Consider the following 21,638-nt stretch of genomic DNA (forward strand, 5'->3'; position numbering starts at 1 on the left):
AATTTAGAGATAGAAGGGACCTTATAGGTCATCTGGTCCAACCCTTTTTTTTTGGGGGGGGGGGACAATGAGGGTTAAGTGACTTGCCCAGGGTCATACAGCTAGTAAATGTCAAGTATCTGAGGCCACATTTGAACTCAGGTCCTCCTGAACCCAGGGCCGGTGCTTTATCCACTGCGCCATCTAGCTGTCCCAACCCTTTCTTTTTCATTGAAGAGGAAACTGAGTTACAAAGAGGTTAAGTGACTGCCCAAGGTAACCTAAGAGGCAAATTGAGGATTTGAACCCAGATCTCTCTCTCTCTCTCTCTCTCACACACACACACACACACACACACACACACACACACCATTAGAGCTGAGAGATCTGCCAGTCAACAGCAATCCATAGGAGATGGAAACAAATGTTTTATTACTTACTTCACAACTTGCTATACGACTTGAAGCAAATCTTCTCCCTTCTTAGGTCCTCAGCTCCTTTCTGCATAAAATGAGGGGGTTGGGAGAGAACATCCTTTTCTAGGGCTTATATTCTAAGATTCTATAATTGCACCAGCCAAGACTAGATTGAATAAGTGCTAAATGAGTAGCAGCTTTAAATGCCACGAGAATGGAGAGTAGATAGAGATCCCTGTGGGAGGTGGAGTAGCCCGAGGAGGGTTTTTTAAGGTGATGAGCCTTGAGCTGTGCCTTGAAAATTGGGTAATACTGAGATGGAGGAGGGCTGAAGCAGAAGGGCCATCCCCAAGTCCCCATGAGCTATCTCCCATGCCTGGATGCTCTTTCCTCATCTCTACCTTTCAGAACCCTTCTCTTCCTCCAAGTCCGAGCTCAGGAAGTACCTCTTCTGGAAGCCTTCTTGAATTCATCTTCCTCTCCCTTCCATGAAATCGTGTTCACTCTCTTCCAGTTTCCTGGGATGCTTTTTTTTTTCTAGATTTCTCCTTTCTTCTAATACATATTTTATAGTAAACCCATCTGTCTTATCATTTCTTATGCTCAAATCCTGACACCCTCCCCCAATAGAATGTCAGCTCCTTGAGGAAAAGGAATGTGTCATCTTCATCTGTGTGCCAACAACACCTAGCATGGTGTCACGCATGTAATGTTGCTTAATGAGCAATGATGATTGAATTTAATTGAATTCTAGGAGAAGGAAACCTTGAAGTGAAGAGTCGGGAATGAACAGAGCTTCCTCAGGAGACACTAGCCTGGTTGAATGCTTTCCCATGTACCCCTCTCACTTCCAATCCTAATTCACTCATCATGTCCTAGGAACCAATATAAAGTCTTATATTGGTATATTTTATAGCTTTGACTCAGTCAAAGTGAGAAGAACTCTTGTATTTGAGTCAGAAGACCTTGGCTCAAACTGCCAAATCTGTCACTTAGCCTGTATGAACTTGGGTTTATTTCTCTCTTGGCTTCAGTATCCTTTCTAGAAAATGAAAGGTTACCCTCAATAATAGCTAAGATCTCATCCACATCCATGGGGGATGAGTAACAGCAAAGAGAAGGGAATACCAGTTTGGGTGTTCTAAGTCTTTTATGGACTGGCTGGAATCTTGAATCATTGGCCAAATGGGTTTTGGTGATTCTACTGATTTGGATTGGTACCCTACAATTGCTCCTATTAATCTAAGAACTAGATGATGGAGCATGAAAGTGTAGACTGATCCTATCAAAATCATTATGATGAGCAGCCTGACACAGAGGACAGAGGCATAAGTGGCACTCTTATGCATTCTGGTACCACCAGAAGGCAAAACATATCCAAACAAATCAGAAATCCCAATATCCCACCTGCTAGAAATGCTCTGTTGCAGATGGCACTGCCCACTAAAGTGGGCAAACCATGAGTTCACTTGAAATAACTGAAGCTATAAATGCCCTTAGTACATGCCAGTCAGTACCCCATGAATCATAACAAATTTGGAAACATCAGATCATTTACAGCAAAGATTTCTTACAACTTTCTGTCAATTATATTCTCAGCTCCAAGTTATAAGAAAATGTATTGTGTATCAGTGCCTGGTAATCCTAAGATACAACCATTCTTCAACTCAGATCAGATGAAGTGAGAGCAGAAATTGAGGAGATACTTAAGTCTGAGGGGGAAAAAATTGGAGAAACCAAAAGAGTTGAAAATCTCCATTTAATATGAACTCCAGGATTGATACATGCTAATAACAGAATGGATAACAAAAATACCACTACTATCCTGAATGATTTTTTTTCATTTTTAATAAACATTTTATTTACTAACCAAAAGAGTATTTCTAAAACTGTAGCTTCTGGAAGAACCACTTGTTTTTGTCCGTCTTGTACCTCTCCTCAAACTTGACCTTGGTCTCCCTTCTCACCTTCTGTTTTAGTGCAGGGTCAACAGAACACATCCTTGTTGACAACTGTTTTGTCCAATAGGATATCCACAGAGTATCTGGTAGGCATGAGGTGGTTGAAGTTATAAACTTTCACGAAGGACTTGATTTTCGATCTCTTGGCAATCTTCTTTTTGCCCATTGCTGCGGTCACCTTTCAAGGGTAGCAGTTGATGCCTGCCACCAAGGCATGGCTGTAGGGCCTGTCGGATGTCCTATCATCAACATTCTTGACAATGACGGCTTTGTGCCCAGAGTACCACCTGGCCAGGACTAGCACCACCTTCCCGGGTTTCATGAACTTGCCCATTTTGACACGAAGTGGGACGCTCCTACAGCCAAAAACCTGAATAATTTTTAAAAGAAGACAGGCATACTTGGGCTGGAATTTTGGGGAAAAAAAATTTTAATGGCATGCATCCAACTAATGGACCAACTCTACCCAAAAAGAGTAATTTTTAAAAGCCGGCATATGGGGAGCAGCTAGGTGGCACAGTGGATAAAGCACTGGCCCTGGAGTCAGGAGTACCTGAGTTCAAATCCGAGCTCAGACACTTGACACTGCTAGCTGTGTGACCTTGGGCAAGTCACTTAACCCCAATCGCCTCACTAAAAAAAAAAAAAAAAAAAAAAAGCCAGCATCTGTTATGACCTTCATTAACCAATGATTTCTCCCTCAATATTTGACCCCCCAAAAATGTGTAAAAATAGTTCAGGATCTATAGATATTGCAATGGTAAGAACCATATATAGTAGAAAATGTAAAAAAAATCTAATGATATTCCCAAGAGCAGAGGCCAAACACCACTGTGGCAGGAGCTTCAAAAAACTATTGAACATCTGTGGGAAAACAATAGAAGATGACAAAAATACCCAGCCACTGGCAAAAGTAGACAACTTGAATGTCATATTGACTATTTGGGGATAACAAAAAAGAAACATGCAAAATGAAAACCAGAAAACACAATTTCATAAGAATTTTTAATTCCCTTAGTCAACAAAAGCAGAAGCCAGGAGTTCAGGGTATTACAAGGAATCAAAGCAGTACTAAGGAAAAAACACCCCAAATCAACAACAACAACAAAAAAAAACCAACCTCATGTCTATTAAAAGCCATAATATGGAGGCTTGAAAAGGAAAGAAATTAGAAGAAAGAGAAAACCCTCAAAGAAGGAGGATAAGGAAAATTTCTGGTTGCCTAGTTGGTCAAAAGAAATCCAACCCAACAAAACCCAAGTTAGCTCAAACCCAAAACAGAAAGCTTGTATAGCATGAATTCAGTGACAGAATGCCTACGTCAAGTAACTGAAACTCCAGTTTCTCTGCAAAACCAGAAAGTGGAAGCTCTGAATAAGAGTCACAATTATTGACTCAAATACTTCACAGAAGCATTGTTGGCAAAGCCCTTTACCAGCTTATGCTCCAATGTAAGCTTAAAGCATATTATATGTGTGTGTATGTGTGTATATGTGTATGTATATATGTATATGTATATACTTCTAAAATATTAAAAGACCAATGAAAACTCCAAATATAGGCCAATTACATGTTTATATACTTTATACAAAACAGTCCCAACTTATATCACGCCAAAATGTCTCTAAGAGGGACAGCTAGGTGGCGCAGTGGATAAGAGCACTGGTCCTGGAGTCAGAAGTACCTGAGTTCAAATCCGGCCTCAGACACTTAACACTTACTAGCTGTGTGACCCTGGGCAAGTCACTTAACCCCAGTTGCCTCACTAAAAACAAAAAAACAAAACAAAACAAAACAAAATGTCTCTAAGAACTTGTGAGAAAACAGCATTTTTACTGAAGAACAATAAAAGGTCTGCCAATGGGTCCCACAGATGTGAAGAACAACTGACATCTATTTGGAGATATCAAAGACCAACCAAAAGTGTCACAACAGCTATGCTTCCTTTACTAATGGTCACAAAGCCTTTTTCTTAATTTGGTACTACTACATTAATCATGTACTGCATATATATAAGAAATACCCAAGCACAAGAAAGATCCTAGATTATTTAATTGGAAAATTCTAGAAATACATGGAAAATATGTAAAAATATGTGGAAAAACTATTCTCTATTTAAGACATGCCACCAGCACAATAACATCAAGAACATGATATAAAACATGGCATCTTCTAGGGTGACAATTTAAGCCCACCTGATTTTTACCTAGCTTTAAATCCATCATCATCATTCCTGAATATGACTTTCAAGTAAATGAGGGAATTGTACTGTCACATCATATTAATACATAGATGAGGGAGCAAGATGGCACAGTGGATAGAGCACTAAACCTAGAGTAAGGAAGACCTGAGTTAAAATCTGGCCTCTGATACTTACTACCTGTATGTCCTTAGACAACTTATTTTTAAGCTCTATTTTCCTCAGTTTCCTCAACTGTAAAATGGGAATGATAATAGCACCTGTCTCAGAGGGTTGTTAAGAGAATTAAATGAGAAAGCATTTGTACAGTGCTACTAGCACATAGTAGGTGCTAAATAATTGCTAAGCATTGTTATTTTATATAATGCCTGTAAAAACCACTCAAACTGGATACTATATCTTGGGGAAGTTCTGTCCAACAATATCAAAATGAAATTGGACTTGAGCAATACAAAATTCTTAATATGTGTCAAGGAAAAATAGAAGCTCTCAATAACTTTGAACTTGAATCCAGAGGCTAAATGCGGGCAGCTATATGGCGCAGCGGATAAAGCGCTGGCCCTGGAGTCAGGAGGACTTGAGTTCAGACCTGGCCTCAGACACTTGACAGTTACTGACTGTGTGACCCTGGGCAAGTCACTTGACCCCAATTGCCTTGCGCGCGCGCGCGCGCACACACACACACACACACACACACACAAAAACAGAGGTTAAATGGAATCAATGGAGGAAAAATAATATATGTAAATAACTTGGCTAGGTCCATACAAGATAGATCAAACATAAAATTATCTATCAGTTTGACTGGCACCCTGAAGTCAAAGTTTAACAGAAAGAATACTCTTAGAGCAATGAACACAAACACAATACCAGTGTAGATGTGTAAGTAGCAGGGGACCACCCCCATGGAGCACAGCCAGAGTTGTGATTTCTGGTTCCGATTGACCATGTTGACCTACTTCTTCTAGACAACCTCATGTGTAACTCAGCAATTGGGAATATCAGAGAGGACAAATTCTCTGGCTGCTTCTGGTCAAGGAGTTACTCATTGCTAAAAGGACTTGACATTTTAGAATGATGTGGCAAATCTTGAATGGTCCCTTGGACATCCCTATGTTCTATGAGAGCTGTAGAAGTTGGGGTGAGTAATGCAGGGAACTTCTATGGGGGAAAAAAATCTAGCTTCTGGCTGGTCCCTTTCGCTGCAACTTTTCCTTTGAATGAAGATATTCCAGTGAGGGTGAAGAAAGATTAATCCTCATGCTGGTATGACATTAACCTCACCAACACTGGACCTAGTATTGAGGGGAAGCAACTAAAAATTCCAGAAAGTTTATTCTTAAGGATCCCACATTTTTCAATCATTATAGATTATGCAACAGAGTAGTGGAAACTGCAATATATAATATTAAGTTGAAAACATTTAACATATACCTAGAAAGAAACAATTATCTAGAATTATACACTAGAAGCTCATTATCCTTTATAAACTAACAAGTAGCAAATCTCACTACTACAAATATAAACCACAAAATATTCTTGAGAATTCAGTAAATGGTGTAACATTATAAATAAAATTATTGCCCACAAACATCTGAACATAAGATATTTAATTCTAGTAACACTATACTTAATATCATAAAAATTCAATACCACTATTTTAATACATGTTGCCATACTGACAGCTCATAATGCCCATACTACATGGAATGAAAAGCTTTCAAAATATATAGACCTAACAAAAGAAATTAAAACCACATGGGAACAGAACAAGGCACTTATCCTATCTGAATAAAATAATCAAACATAAATAAATAAATAAATGGAGTTCTTAAAAAAAACCCACTTGTCATCCTATCTGTTATGGGAATTATCCCAAAGATACTTTCAGTAACTTATTAGGAAACAAGCTCATAGTCCAATCGACTTATTCAATTTTGAGAAGCTGTCATTTTGTTCACCTGTGCAACTGTCCACATAACATTAAGTATAAAATAACAATAGTGTGGTAATAACTCACTTTTGGACTATTTCGATCTGAAATCCATCAAAAAAAGGTGAGAAGAATGAGACATTAATATTAATATTAATAGCTAGTGTGCATGTGTGCTTTAAGATTTAGAAAGCACTTTCTATACATTATCTATATGTATCCTAAATTCCAAAGCCCATTGGTATGGGTCACAGGGGGTACTGATCTCTAGAAAGGAGGAGAGTCTCATACCAATAGACCTTGGGGCTTGGGTTACATACAGATTATCTTATTTGAGCCTTGTACCAACTTTATGAGGTTGATTATTAGTATCTTCATTTTATGATTGAGGAAACTGAGGTTCAGAGCAGTGAAGGGAATTTCCCAAAGTCAAATGGCTAATAAGTATTTAAAACCTATTCAGAACAATGTTTTCCTGACTTCAGGTATCCATAATGTATCCACTGTAATAAATGAGAAATCACTAAGGTCTCTTTCATCTCTAAAAACTATGAGGTTATAATGTTAAGTCCCCAAGGGCCCAAAAAGTGAAACCAGAATTAATGTCAAACCTTCAGGGACCATCACTCAACACAAATCTAGTACCTAGAATTGCCCCCAAAGAAACCAAATGAATGTTGAGTTGGGAATGGCCACATCAGAATGGGGAAGTGAGTCCTGCCCAAGCCCATGGGGTGGGGATTCTAAGAATTTCCCCAAGCACTTGCATCTCTTGACTCCAAAGAAAGCCACCACCAACTTCAGCCACCTCAGAAACCACATGGGATGATGCCATGGGACCATCCCCATGGGATGATGCCTAGGAAAGGTCTCCAGTATAAAATCCTGCCTGGGACCAGAGTTGAAAACTGGAATCAGAAAATAAAGGGAGTATTCTAGGTCCAGGAAGGAACTGGAAGGTTAAAGGAACCTTGGAGACTTTCTGATATATCTGCTTCCTTACCTCTACTCATGGCTTGAACCAAACTGACAATCAGAAAAGAGGGCTGATGGGGACTCCTTTGGCCAACAAATAGTAGATAAGGATTACAGGGAATAGAAGAAGGAAGTATACCCTACCTCCCTTCAGCCACAAGGAAATATGATGGCTTTATTTAACTAAGTTCCCCTTTCTACCTAACCAGGTCTTCTTTGCTAGAATTTCACAGCTATGGCATTAGGTCATCAATTTAGAGCTGGGATAGACCTTAGAAATCACCTGGTAGAAAGCTGGTGTCTGAGGCTGTATTTGAACTCAGGTCTTTCTGACTCCAGGCTCAGCACTGTGCCACCTAGCCTCTGACTCCAGATACTTGTCTTTTTCTACACAGCCTTACTCAATGTTCTTATGGTGTTTTCCATGAACTACATCATCTGTTCCTTGTAACAGCTCTGCCTGATAGCCAATGTAACGTGATTTATAGAGAAGGAAACTGCGGCTCAAAGAGAATTCGCTACACAACTAATCAGTAGCCAAAACCCAATCTCCCAATTCCAAGTCTTTCCACCATACCGTGAATGAAGAACTCCTTTGATAAAGGCACCAAAATTGCAACAATAGAAAAGACAATAGATCACCCTCCTCTACCTAGTTTTTTTAAAATAAAAGTATTCTGTTATTTTCCAGTTACTTGTAGAGATAGTTTTCAACATTTGTTTATATAAGATTTCCAATTTCAAATCTTTCTCCCTCCCTCTCCTCCCTCCACCCCCAAACAGCAGGTAATTCGATATAGTTTATATATATATATATAATAACATTAAACATATTTCTGCATTAGTCATGCTATAAGAGAAGAACCAGAGCAATAAGGAAAAACCTCAAAATAGAAAAACAAAAGAAATAGTATGGTTCAATCAGCATCCATATTCCACAGTTCTTTTTTTTCTGGATTTGGAGAGCTTTTTCCATCATGAGTCCTTTGGAACTCTCTTGTACCGTTGTGTTGGTGAGAAGAATCTAGTCCATCACAGTTGATCAACACATAATGTTGATGATACTGTGTACAATGTTCTTCTGGTTCTGCTCACCATCATCACTCATCATGGGTTCATCTCTGCCTAGTTTCTAATTCTCTCTGGAAATGACTTTGTATTGTCTTGCCTATGTAAATATCACACGTTGCATCTATTACTCAGTAGAATATCAACTCCCTGAGGACAGGAACTGTTTGCTTACTATCTTGAACAAAGTAGGCTCAAAGGTTTAGAATTAGGAGGAACCTCAGAAGAAGTCGGCTACTCTAATCCCTTCATTTTCAAATGGGGAAACTGAGAGTCAGATAGGTGAAGGTACTAGCCCAAGTTTGCACAGGTTATTAAATTGAATATTTCATAATAATCTACAATGCTAACTGAACAAAGGAAACCTCCTGAAGGAATCTGCTGAGATGGGTTGAAGATGAGCCATGCTCTCTCCCCAACAAAACTGCCTTCTGCTTGCTTGGGGATACATAGACATGAATACATTCTCACTCTCCTTGGCTAAGTCATGAGCTCCTCAAAAGTATATTCTCTCAGGGGGAAGCTAGGTGGCACAGTGGATAAAGCACTGGCCCTGGATTCAGGAGGACCTGAGTTCAAATACAGCCTCAGACACTTGACACTTACTAGTTGTATGACCCTGAGCAAGTCACTTAACCCTCATTGCCCCACAAAAAAAAAAAGTATATTCTCTCCCTGCCAGAGAATCTTACAGGATCTTAGAACTAAAAATGTCCAACTCATCCAGTAGCAGAAACCTTCTCCCAATATCTCTACCAGGAAGTCATTAGCCTCCATGTGGATTCCTCCAGAAATGAGGAACTCCTTGCCTCTTGTGGAAGCCCATTCCACTGGTAAATAGCTCTCTTGTTTAGCAGGTTATTCTTATATAGAGCCAAAAACATACCTCTCTCCAATTTTCGCCCACTGCTTCCCTAGTTTTTAAACCTTCCAACAACCTGAAGCTAGCTGTCATGCCCCTACTAAGGATTTTCTCCAGCCTAAGTGAAGCCATTTTCAAATAGTTTTTATCAGGCATGGTTTTAAGTTGCCTCACCACTCTGGTGTCTGGCATCTGGATCTGTTCTACCTTGTCCTATGTCCTTCCTAAAATATGACACTAATAGGTCAAGCAACATTTTTTAGGAATTTGGGGGTACTATAGCCCTTGATTTTTAGGATTCCAGAGGGCCGAGCAGATGCAACAATAAACACACCAAGTGTTTATATGATGACATGTTTGTGTAAACACTTCAATCAGGCCATAAAAATGCCACCCAATTTCTGATCCACATCCTACCAGTCATTCTTTCCTTCTATAAATGTGATTGAGCTCTTCCTCTGTGCCCAACCCTGTAGAGAAGGCAGGATGCAAAGAAACCCCCATCTTTGCCCTTGGGGAGCTCCCAAATTTATTGGAGGGACAAGATGCCCTATTCATTAGATGTTCAACAAGAGTGTGGTACAAGAGATGTCAGTATACTAGGTGAAAAATGCCAGATCCAGACAATGCAGGAGCTATGAGGTCAGAGGAAGAAGATATTACTGTGAGCTAGAGACATAGTATAATGGTTAGGTCATTGGACCTGACCTCAAGAAGACCAAATGTAAATCTTTCTTATAGATACTAACCTGGGAATGGCTCTGCAAAAATGGGAAAATCACAAACTCCCTAAGTCTTGTTTTTCTTATCTGTAAAATGGGAGGTTAGATTAAATGACTTCTAAGGTCCCCTCAAGCTCTAAAGCTATAATCATGGTTGAGCCCCAGAAGTTTGGGACAGGCACAGAGGAGTAAGGAGGGCGTTCCAGATACAAACAAGAATAGGAATAGGAAACAGTGTGGGCAAAAGCACAGACTGAGAAAAAAGCCTGACACTTGAGGAAGTTGGGGCAAAAACAATGGATGAGGAAAGAGGCCTATCTGAAGTAAAAGGTTAATACAATAATAAATATTACTGGGGCAGCTAGGTGGCACAGTGGATAAAGCACTGGCCATGGATTCAGGAGGACCTGAGTTCGAATCCAGCCTGAGGCACTTGACACTTACTAGCTGTGTGACCCTGGGCAAGTCACTTAACCTTCATTGCCCCCACAAAAATAAATACATAAATATTACTGGTATTAAGTACCTAATACCAAGCACGTATGAAGTATTTACTATGTCCAGCTCATTTTGTGCTAAGTACTTGAGGATCTCCAACATTTCAGTCAGAAACAGGAATAACAAACCAACAATCAATAATAAGGGGTTGGGGGGCAGCTAGGTGGCGCAGTGGATAGAGCACTGGCCCTGGAGTCAGGAGGACCTGAGTTCAAATCCGGCCTCAAACACTTAACACTTACTAGCTGTGTGACCCTGGGCAAGTCACTTAACCCCAATTGCCTCACTAAAAATAATAATAATAATAATAATAAGGGGTTGGGGGTAAGGGTTTTTATTGGGAAACTGATGGAACAAAGTTAAGAGATAAGAAAGTAGTCCACAATGTTTGTCTTCCCTAACTATTTACATAGAGGCTTTGCCTTAAGACTCTTATAGATAAGAAGTGCTCATCCACTAGCTTGGAATAGCATTTTGTAAAGAAATTTGACCCAGCAAGAAAACAGGATCTAACTGGATGACTGAAATAAAAGTTTGAGGTGGATGAGGGGGTTCCCATGTGAACCTAGGGGTCATGTTCCTTGTTTTTAAGTCACTGAAAGAATAAACAGAGTAGACTTAAGTTTGGGGTGAGCATCGATTCTCTTCATTGGGCCACACTCTGATTGGTGAATGAAACCATGACAAATGTTTACATAATGAAGTGTTCAAGCCTTTCTTCTTGGTTGAGGTAGGGGTGAAGAACACACCAAAGACCATCAGCTAAGTTATAGAGAGATCAGGATCTACATCAATGTCCACGTCAATGAAATCATGCCTCCTTGGAGTCTTCAAGCAGTCTCTTTGATTTCTTGGTGTCAGATGAAGGGTTGGGAGAGAACCAGCTTGCCAAAGAAGAAAGCATAGAGAGAAAAGAGGACCAAGGACTGGCCCTCGGGGAATGGCCACATAAACTGGAAGAAAGAAAGGATATGGAGCCAGTGAAGGAGTCAAAGAAGAGGAACTTAAGGAAGGTAGAAGTAGAACCAGGAGGTTGTGGCATCTCTGCAGCTGAGGAAACAGAGAGCATCCAATAAGAAAGTAGCCAAAAGGTAGAGAGAAGGCAGGGAAAAAGGCTACTTGATTTTGGTGATTAAATCATTGAGTGCCTTTCATTTGTAGGAAGAGAGGCACCATTTCTCTGGAAACAGAGGTGCATTGCAAGGGCTTGGGAAAAATATTGAGCAAGTGAGTCAGTGGAGGCAGTGGGTATGCAGAAATTTTTCAAAGGGTAAAGTAGAAGAAAGGTCGGGGGGGGGCAGCTAGGTGGCACTGTGGATAAAGAACTGGCCCTGAATTCAGGAGGACCTGAGTTCAAATCCAGCCTCAGACACTTGACACTTGCTAGCTGTGTGACCCTGGGCAAGCCACTTAACCCTCATTGCTCTGTTAAAAAAAAAAAAAAGATAGGTCAGTAGCTGGAAAAGCTAGAAGTGTCGATGATGGGAGCAGTGGTTGTTTTGTTTTGTTTTGTTTTTATTGAGTCTGGAGATATCTAAACATCTTTGTAGGCAAAACAAACGGAATCAGTGGCAATAGAGAAATGGAAGATGCAAGAAAGTATGGTGGAGTTTGTTGTCCTAGAGTAGACTGAAGGAGTAAGATTAGGGAGCAGAGAGAATGGAAGTAAGGATATCTCTTCTTCTGTAAGTAAAGGAAAAGAGGAAAGAGCGGGTGATGATGCTGAGACAATTTGAGACATGGAAGAGGAGGATGGAGCAAGTTTAAGTACATTAACCTCAATTTTCCCACTGAAGTAGGAGTCTATTCATCTAAGTGGATTTGTCATTGATGGGGAAGAGAATAAAAAGATTTGGGGAACAGTCACTGTCAGGCTAGGATAAGAAATCCATTAAGCTTACCAAAGAGCATTAAGGACCAAGCTCAGTTTTTGTGCCATGAATTTGTGGTAGGTGAAATCAGCTCAATTTTGTTATGTATTCTGCTTACTCAAGAGCCATTGAGCAGGAATGGAGAAATCAACTGAGGGGACTTACCCAGGGAGGAGAGTTTTCAGATCAAAAGAAACAGAAGCCTCAAGAAGAGGAAGAAAGGAAAGAAAGAAAATTAGCTTTTATATAATATCTACTACATGCCAGGTACTGTAGTAAATGTTTTTACAAATATTATCTCACTTGATCCTCACAACAACCCTGAGAGGTAGGTGCTACCTATGGAAGGTGTCAAAAGATTCTTAAGTAATAGTTAATGAGATTTCAAAATTGCGAACCAGAAGGCCAAAGCAGGGGAAGGAGGCAGGTGAAGCCAGAGACAGGAAGATGGGGAGATCGTTTGGGAAAATAGGGAAATTCCAAGGGATCAAAGTTCACAAAATAGGGGAAGAATAGGTTTGGTGAGAAAATAATAAATAAGGCTGCATTCAGAGAGGAATTTCAAAGTTCAAGATTTTGGACATGGTACAATTTTGAGAAAGGGTAATACCTAAGGTGTGGCCCCATTAGATGTGTGCCTGTACTGCAGTGGAGAAGTTGGTCAGTCATGGAAATTAAGGAAGTTGAGGAATTGAGGGATCCAGTTGCTAGGAGGGGTCACCAACACAAATGTTAAAGTTCCTGTGGATTGAAGCAGGGGATAAAGACCATGAACCAGATACCAAATCCATTTTGATGAAAGCAGCAAGGTAGATGATAGCCACCAAAATGGGGAGAGAGTGTCATAAATGTATTGAATGGACCTCAAAAGAGGAAGAGTCATTGAGGGACCAATACCCACCAGTACCCACCACATGCCCAGCACTGTGCTAAGCTCTAGAGTTACAAAGTCAAAAATGAAGCAGTCCCTTCCCTCAAGGAGATTACAATCTATTGGGGAGAGGCAATGTGTATATAAATAAGTAGAAACAAAATATGTAAAAATAAGTAGGAGGTAATTTTGTGGGGAAGCATTAGTAGTTGTGGGAGGGGATCAGGAAAATCTTCATGAAGAAGATTGTTCTTGATCTGAGCTCTGAGGAGGGTTTTGGAGGAATTGTGTATATAAACATCAGTAGGGATGAAAGAGAATACCCACCACTCCTCTGGGGAGGAGGGGGAATGAGAGTACATACAAGGGATATGATATTCTCAGGGGAACGTCAGGCTACCATTAAAGTTAAGAAAGAAAAATTCAAGAGATGGGTGAACAGTGGAGCAACTGGGGCTTCAGAGAGCATTGTAGAATAGATGAGTCAGTGAGTGAATTGGTTGGAGTGGGACTGGGCTAATTAGAATGAGGTGAAGATTCTGGGAGATGGTTTATGACAGTACCTTAGGCAATGGGCATGGGTGGCAAGGATGGGAAAACCAATAAAATAACAGATTACTGAGACATGATCCACCAACAGAAATGAGCCCCCAAAATCTCTGCAGAAGGAAGGAAATGAGAGTTCAGAATTTAGAACCTTCATGCTAAGGACTCTATCATGCCATTGTGCATTCTAGATGTGTTGTGAGTACGTGATTGAAAGCCTCCCCAGGGCTCTCTTAGGGCTCCTATTTCTAAGGTGACCTAGTGTTCTAGGTTAGAAGCAGAAATGGGGAAAGGAAGCACTGGAGAAGAAAATGGTGAAAGGTTATTCAATGGATGTCCAGCCTCTTCAGGTTTTTTCTCTTCCTCGTATATTTCTCAATGTGATAAAAGTTCAACTATGATCCTGAATCCTACAGTCTTTCTCTCCATTCATCGGAGGCCACACAGTACAGACCCAGAAGCATCTGTATCTATAGCTTTGAATGTCACCTTGAGAACTAAAGTGAGGCAAAAAAAAATGACAAAGAAGGAAAGGCAGCAATTACTAGAGAAGAAGACAGTCCTAATGATGCACTGTTGATAAAGCTGTGAATGAGTACAGATATGCTGCAAAGCAATTTGTAATTGTGTGTAAAGAGTCATTATACAGTGCATACTCTTTGACCCAGCAAGATTACTACTAGACCTATGCCCCGAAGAAAGCAAAAAAAGAGAAAAAGGAACCCATACATACAAAGATATTTATAGCAGTTCCTTTTTTGGCAGCAAAGAACTGGAAACAAAGGGAGTGCCTGTTAACTGAGGAAAGGTTGAACAAATTATTGTAAATGAATGTAATGGGATACCACTGTGCTATAAGAAATGTTAAAAGTCCTCAAAAAAAAGGGGGGGGCAGCTAGGTAGCGCAGTAGATAGAGCACCAGCCCTGGAGTCAGGAGGACCTGAGTTTAAGTCTGGCCTCAGACACTTAACACTTACTAGCTGTGTGACCCTGAGCAAGTCACTTAATCCCAATTGCCTCACCAAAAAAATTTTAAAAAAAAGTTAAAAGTTTCAAAGAAACTTAAGAAACCTCATATGAACTGATACAAAGTGAATTGAACAGAACCAGGAGAACAAATTATATAGTAACAACCACTTTGTGAAGAAAAACAACTTTGAAGTGCTTAAGAAATCTGGTCTAGGCAATGACCAAACATGCTATCTACCACCTGACAGAGGTGACAGATTCAAAATGCAGAATGAAACATACTTTTTTGGACACAACCAATATGGGGAAATATTTTTTATTAACTATAGACAGGTTTGTTTATTTGTCTTGATTAAGAGTAGGGTTAGGGGGGCAGCTAGGTGGCACGGTGGATAGAGCACCAGCCTGGAGTCAGGAGTACCTGAGTTCAAATCCAGCCTCAGACACTTAACACTAGCTGTGTGACCCTGGGCAAGTCACTTAACCCCAACTGCCTCACTTAAAAAAAAAAAGAGTAGGGTTAGGGATAGGGAGAAGAAAGGGGAAGGCAAAGGAAGGGGAGGCAAGGAAAAGAAAGAACAAAGGAATGAAGAGAAGGAAGGAAAGAATGAAGGAAGGAACAAAGGAAGAAAGAGAGGGCGGAAGGAAAGAAGTCATTGACATTTTTTAAAAGAAAAACCACAAATAATCACAGACAAGCACAACAGCTTCTAATATTATGTCAGATTATATTTAAAAAGAAAAGCAAGCTGCCGTTTCACATACAATCTTTCTTTTTCTGTTCACTATGTATATGGAAATGCCCATTTTATTTGGTGTTTAAGTTCAAAATAAGAACAAGCAAATAAGTAAAAAAATAATACCATACCATGCCAGTCACCCAGATCTGCACCTTCTTCTGTATAGTCAAGAGGCCCTTGGAAGGACATTAGCACATGAGGCATATGCAGGGGGCCACACATCTAACAAGGATCTTAGAGGCCACTTAAATCCAATCTCCACATTTTACAGATGAAGAAACTGAAGTACAGGGGAACTTAAGTGATTTTTCAAGGGTCACCAAGGTAATAAGTGTTAGTGGTGAGAGATGAACCCAGGTCCTCTGACTCCAAAGCCCCTATTCTTTCCACGGTACTACTCCATCTCCTGATTAAGGGGCAGAGAGGGGTTGTCTTCTCCCTGGACTCATCCTCACATTGTTTATTAAATTAACCTGGCAAATAGGCTCCTAGAATCTGCCAGCCTGCAGTTATATTCAGTAGCCTTTTATAAGGCTATCTACCCTTCCATTTTCACCAGCCTCAAGGTCAAAAGCATGGAGATGAGATATTTATCACTTTCATGCATATTATGGATTCATAGAACTTTAGAGATTGAGGGGCCTCAGACTCATTTCTATGCCTTGGATGCTGAGGGCACTCGCTCTCTCTCTCTCTCTCTCTCTCTCTGTTTCTCTTTGTCTCTCTGTCTCTGTCTCTCTCTGTCTCTCTCTCTCTCTCACACACACACACACACACACACACACACACTCTCCTCTCTTCTCCTCTCTCTCTCCTCTTTATCTCTCTGTCTCTGTCTCTCTCTGCCTCTCCTCTCCTCTCTGTCTCTCTCTCTCTATCTTTCTCTCTCTCTCTCTCTCTCTCTCTCTCTCTCTCTCTCTCTCTCTCTCTCTCTCTCCTCCTCCTCCTCCTCCTCCTCCTCCTCCTCCTCCTCTCTGTCTTCTCCTCTCTTTTCTCTCCTTCTCTCTGTCTCTGTCTGTCTCTGTCTCTGTCTCTGTCTCTCTCTGTCTCTCTCTCTCTCTCTGTCCCTCTCTCCCAGATCCCATCCCATAGACTTCTTGCTCTTATCCTTCAACTCTCAGGGAATAGCTCTCGTGCAGCCTCATTCCCTATGAGTAACTCACTGGACCTCTCTCAGTCTTCATTTCCCTATGACATTTGACTTTGCTCTTGGTAAACAGAGTGTAGACAACAACAAGTGTAGGAAGGAGCAAGGTAGGGACCCCACCTAATAAAACCACACCATGTACATAGCCATCCACTCCACCTATATATAATGCCCCCAATTATTAATCTTTTCCTCTTCTAGAGAATTCTCAAGATGGCTCAGATGCTGATTCAAGCCCAGAAATGAGAGGGAGGGAGGTTGCTATTCTAAGTTGGTCTGTGTGAGCACTGGTTCATGTCTTTAAATCCCGTGGGAGGGGATGACATTACTACCCAGGACTGACCTGCTCTGAGCTCGAGCAGAACTGAAAGTGGGGAGTTGAAATGTTCTCCTTGTAGCAGGCTTACTATGTGTGGCCACAAAGCAAGATAAACCAGACCTGACACAGATTCCCTCCCCTCCTCCCAGTCAGAAAACTAGCCCAGTAGGAATGTTCATTTCCTCTTCTGGCATCAGCACCAATAGCTGCCTCTATTCCTGGCCTAAAAACCCTCCCAGTGCCCCTTTTTGTCCATGACCCCTGACTGATACTGCCCCATGTATGCCTGGGCCCAAAGCCCCAGGTTCTCCTCTCCTTTGTCCCTTTCCTTTTGGGACCTTGTCCACAAATACCTACCAACTATTGAAAAGAGCTGAAAGGCAGCCTAGCATGGGGAGAAAAGCACTAGACCAGACTGGGTCAGGAGATGTCTGCCACTACTGGCTGTGTGACCTCAGACAAATCATTTTCCTCCCTGGGCCTCAGCTTCCTTATCCCTCAAATCAATTGAACTAGAATATCTCAAGGTTCTTTCCAACTATAAAAGGATATGATTCTATGATGAGTTCATTGAGCTGAGGGTGACCTATAAGGGACCTTCCTGTGTTTCTTCCATATAGAGCTATTTGCTTCTCAACCTGGGACAAGGCCTTACCCAAAGGAATTCAGCTACATAATGAAAAAATCATTGGCCCTGCGGGGCAGCTAGGTGGCACAGTGGATAGAGCACCGGCCCTGGAGTCAGGAGTACCTGAGTTCAAATCCGGCCTCAGACACTTAACATTTACTAGCTGTGTGACCTTGGGCAAGTCACTTAACCCCAATTGCCTCACTAAAAAAAAAAAAAATCATTGGCCCTGAATTGAAAAATCATCAGTCCAGTTAGAGGACCCGGATTCAGATTTTGCCTTTGAAATCACCTGTGTGACTTCAGGCACATAGGGTGTGACTGTACAAACTAAATCATACAGTGGAGAGAGTGTTGGGCCTGAAGATGGGAAAACCTGAATTCAAATCCAGCCTCAAATGTTAACATGACCCTTGGCAAGTCACTTAATCTCTGTTTTCCTCACTTTCCTCAATTGTGAAATGGAGATAAAAATAACACCTACCTTATAGGGTTGTTGTGGGGATCAATTAAGATGACATTTGTGGGGCAGCTAGGTGGCACAGTGGCTAGAGCACCACCCCTGGAGTCAAGAGTACCTGAGTTCAGATTCTGCCTCAGACACTTGACACTTACTAGCTGTGTGACCCTGGACAAGTCTCTTAATCCCAATTGCCTCACAAAAAAAAGTGCGACAGCTAGGTGGCACAGTGGATATAGCACTGGCCCTGGATTCAGGAGGACCTGAGGTCAAATCTGGTCTCAGACACTTGACACATACTAGCTGTGTGACCTTGGTCAAGTCACTTAACCCTCATTGCCCTGCAAAAAAAAAAAAAAGATGATATGTGTAAGACTTTTAGCACAGTGCCCAGCACATAGTAGATGCTTAATAAATGCTTATTTCCTTCCTAGTAACTTAGCAAGAGGGCACAGTAACTTAAGCTCTGTCTGCCTCAATTTCCTCAATGATAAAATGCGGATAATAGCACCCACCTCCCTGGGTTGTTGAGCGGATAATGAGATAATATTTATAAAGTACTTAATACAATATCTGACACATAGTAAAGTAGGTGCTTCATAAATCCTTGTTCTCTCTCTTCCCTCCCTTCCTCTCCCCTTTACTTGGACTTCAGTTTCCTCTTCTGTAAAAATCCAGGACTGGACTAGACTGCCGCTGAGATTTCTTCCAGGTCTAGACCTATGATTCATCCTATACAAAGCCACCTCTAATTAGGTACCTGAGGTCACTGAGTCAGACTTTGCCCCAAAAGAAAGTTTTAAGGAGGAAGGGTTTTTTGGTCGTGGAGATTTTTATTCCCACAGGATCAAACATCACCACAACCCAGTAGGAGTTTGGCGGTATTGCCCAATGATTAGGACCCCATAGCCGCAAACCTGGAGAACATTGGGAACTAGAGGAGATTGAGAGTAAGCCCAGCTGGGCCTCCCTACCTATATTTATCAAGGTAGCAAATTCCCAGAATCCCAACCCCTCCTCCCCCAGAACTTATCACTACTTGAGTCTTTCAAAAACAAAAGAACTGGAAAGTTTTGTGTGTTGGTTTTAAAAAAAAAAATCCATTTATGAGGCTGTTTTGGTTGACTTGATACCAAACAACTGGTTGGACTTGTCTGGTGGTTTCTCTGCATGATCTAGCTGTCTGGGGGGCACAGAGTGGGTGTTAGCCTAAACAGTGTGGTTTCAGAGGCCCTGGAAATGACCCAGATTCCTTTCTGTGGAGTCAGGAGGTGCCTTTCCATCAATACCAGTTTTCTCGCTCTTCCTGGATCATGGCACTCCAGCATCCAGCTATATGCCTATTCACTGGCTATCGCATATGCATGCCTGGAATACCCTCAATCCTCATTTCTGCCTACTGGCTTCCTTCAAGGTTCAACTTCCCCAGTCTCCGAGATTACCTTCCATTTACACTGTATTTGTCTTGTCTATCTAATTTCGAATGTTATCTCTGCCATCCAAATAGGAATGCCCGGGGGCAGCTAGGTGGTGCAGTGGATAAAGCACTGGATTCAGGAGTACCTGAGTTCAAATCCGGCCTCAGACACTTGACACTTACTAGCTGTGTGACCCTGGGCAAGTCACTTAACCCCCATTGCCCCGCAAAAAAAAAAAAAAAAAAAAAAACAAATAGGAATGCCCAGAAGGCAGAGAGACATTTTTGTTTTCCTTTGTTGTTGTTGTTATTGTTGTTGTTTGTCCTTCCTTCTTGAAGAGGACCATGACATCAAGGTGATGTCATGACTTGCAGTGAATTGGATTGAAGTGAGGGAGGCTGTGCAAAGTCACCAGCCTCACTCTCTCCTCCAGAGTCATCTGGGTCCAGTGGCAAGATATACATCAGGACACCTGGAGATGGATGGTCCCAGATGTTTGCCCGGGGGTCGTACAGCTAGTAAGCATCAAATGTCTGAGGCTGGATTTGAACTCAGGTCCTCCTGACTCCAAGGCCGGTGCTCTATCCACTTCACCACCTAGCTGTCCCCTTTTGTTGTATATCTATCACTTAACATAGTACCCAGCACATAGTAAGCACTCAATAAATGCTTGTTAACTGACTGTCATTCTCCCTTAGAATACACATAGCCCTGAGAAAAGGAAACCCCAAGGACATTCCATGCATTCTCAGGGATCATCTCAGAACCTCTCCAGAAAACACATGCAAAGGAGGTTAGGAGGGGAATTATAACCAGAGAGTCTGTTGCCTCCAATTGATGCTGCCTATATCTTATTTATAGATAGTTGTGTGCATGTTGTTTCCCCCATTAGACTGTGAGCTCCCTGAGAGAAGGGACTGGCTTTTTGCCTTTCTTCATATCCCCAGAGGCTAGCACATAGTAGGTGCTTAATAAATGTCTATGGACAGACTGAAGGATCAGAGGAAGAGGAGTCAAATGTGGGAGAAAATGTAAAATAAGGAAGGGCAAGAGACCAACTTTTCCCAGTTATTGAGGGGTGACCCTGAGGTCTAGCTCCTATAGCCAAGAACTGGAGACCAAGGGGTCATTACAAATATGGAGGAAGAAAGTTGGCACCAAGGCCTGGAAGCACCATCTTCTCTTAATTTCAGTCACACCATCTCATTTCCCCACACACGTAGGGGTGTAGCAGACTTGGGGTCATATCTTGGCTCTGCTGCTGACAGCCTGTGTGACTTCAGACATCACCTAAATGCTCCAGACTTTCATTTCCTCGTCTGTACAAAGAGTGTTGGACTTGGAGCTGTGACCTTGGTGCTCTAACCCTACAGTCCTGTAATCCTCTATGAGCAATTATTCCTGAGCTCTAGCTAGTTCTGACTCTGTCTCTGTTTGCTGAGTCATTGAGGAAATCACTTGACCTCTCTCTGCCTTAAACCTCCACATCTACAAAATGAGGATGATGCCAGCCCTATCTTACTCGACACAGTGACATAAGTCAAGTCCAGAGCCGATCAAGTGGACATCCAACAGGACAGGGATGGACATCAGGAGGTCTGGGATCTGGTCTGCCCATTCCCATCCCCCTCCAACTTTGTGATCAATTCCCAATGTTCTCTAGGGCAAGATCAATAAACTCTCCAAACCTCAGTTTCTTCATTTGTAAAATAGAAATCATAACACCTACCCTAACCAGATCTAGCTAGACAAGGAATGGGAAAAGCTCTTTGAAAAATTAAAAAATATAATCAAGTTCAAAGGGATTATCATTATTAGCTTCTTCTTCAAGACATCTAAAGATAAGTCTCTATCTCCTCCTGGTCACATACACCTCAGGCATTGGGGAATTCTTCCTTGTATCTGATACTGATCTCTCCTACTTTAACACAAGCATATCTCCTCGTATTTAATCCCCCATTGCCACAGAGGATATTATTAGTATTGTGTAGTAGAAAACCCTAGACTTGGGAATGAGAAAAGCCTGGGTTCAGCTCCCATCTCCGCCCACTTCT

The 21,638-nt window shown here is 41.5% G+C and overlaps 1 pseudogene; it reads right to left on the reverse strand.

The window, feature by feature from the left end:
• Positions 1–2,278: 2,278 nt before the first annotated feature.
• LOC122743537 lies at positions 2,279–2,690 on the reverse strand (annotated as a pseudogene).
• Positions 2,691–21,638: the final 18,948 nt, after the last annotated feature.

This window comes from Dromiciops gliroides, chromosome 2 (genome assembly GCF_019393635.1).
Source record: "Dromiciops gliroides isolate mDroGli1 chromosome 2, mDroGli1.pri, whole genome shotgun sequence".
Taxonomy (NCBI): Eukaryota; Metazoa; Chordata; class Mammalia; order Microbiotheria; family Microbiotheriidae; genus Dromiciops; species Dromiciops gliroides.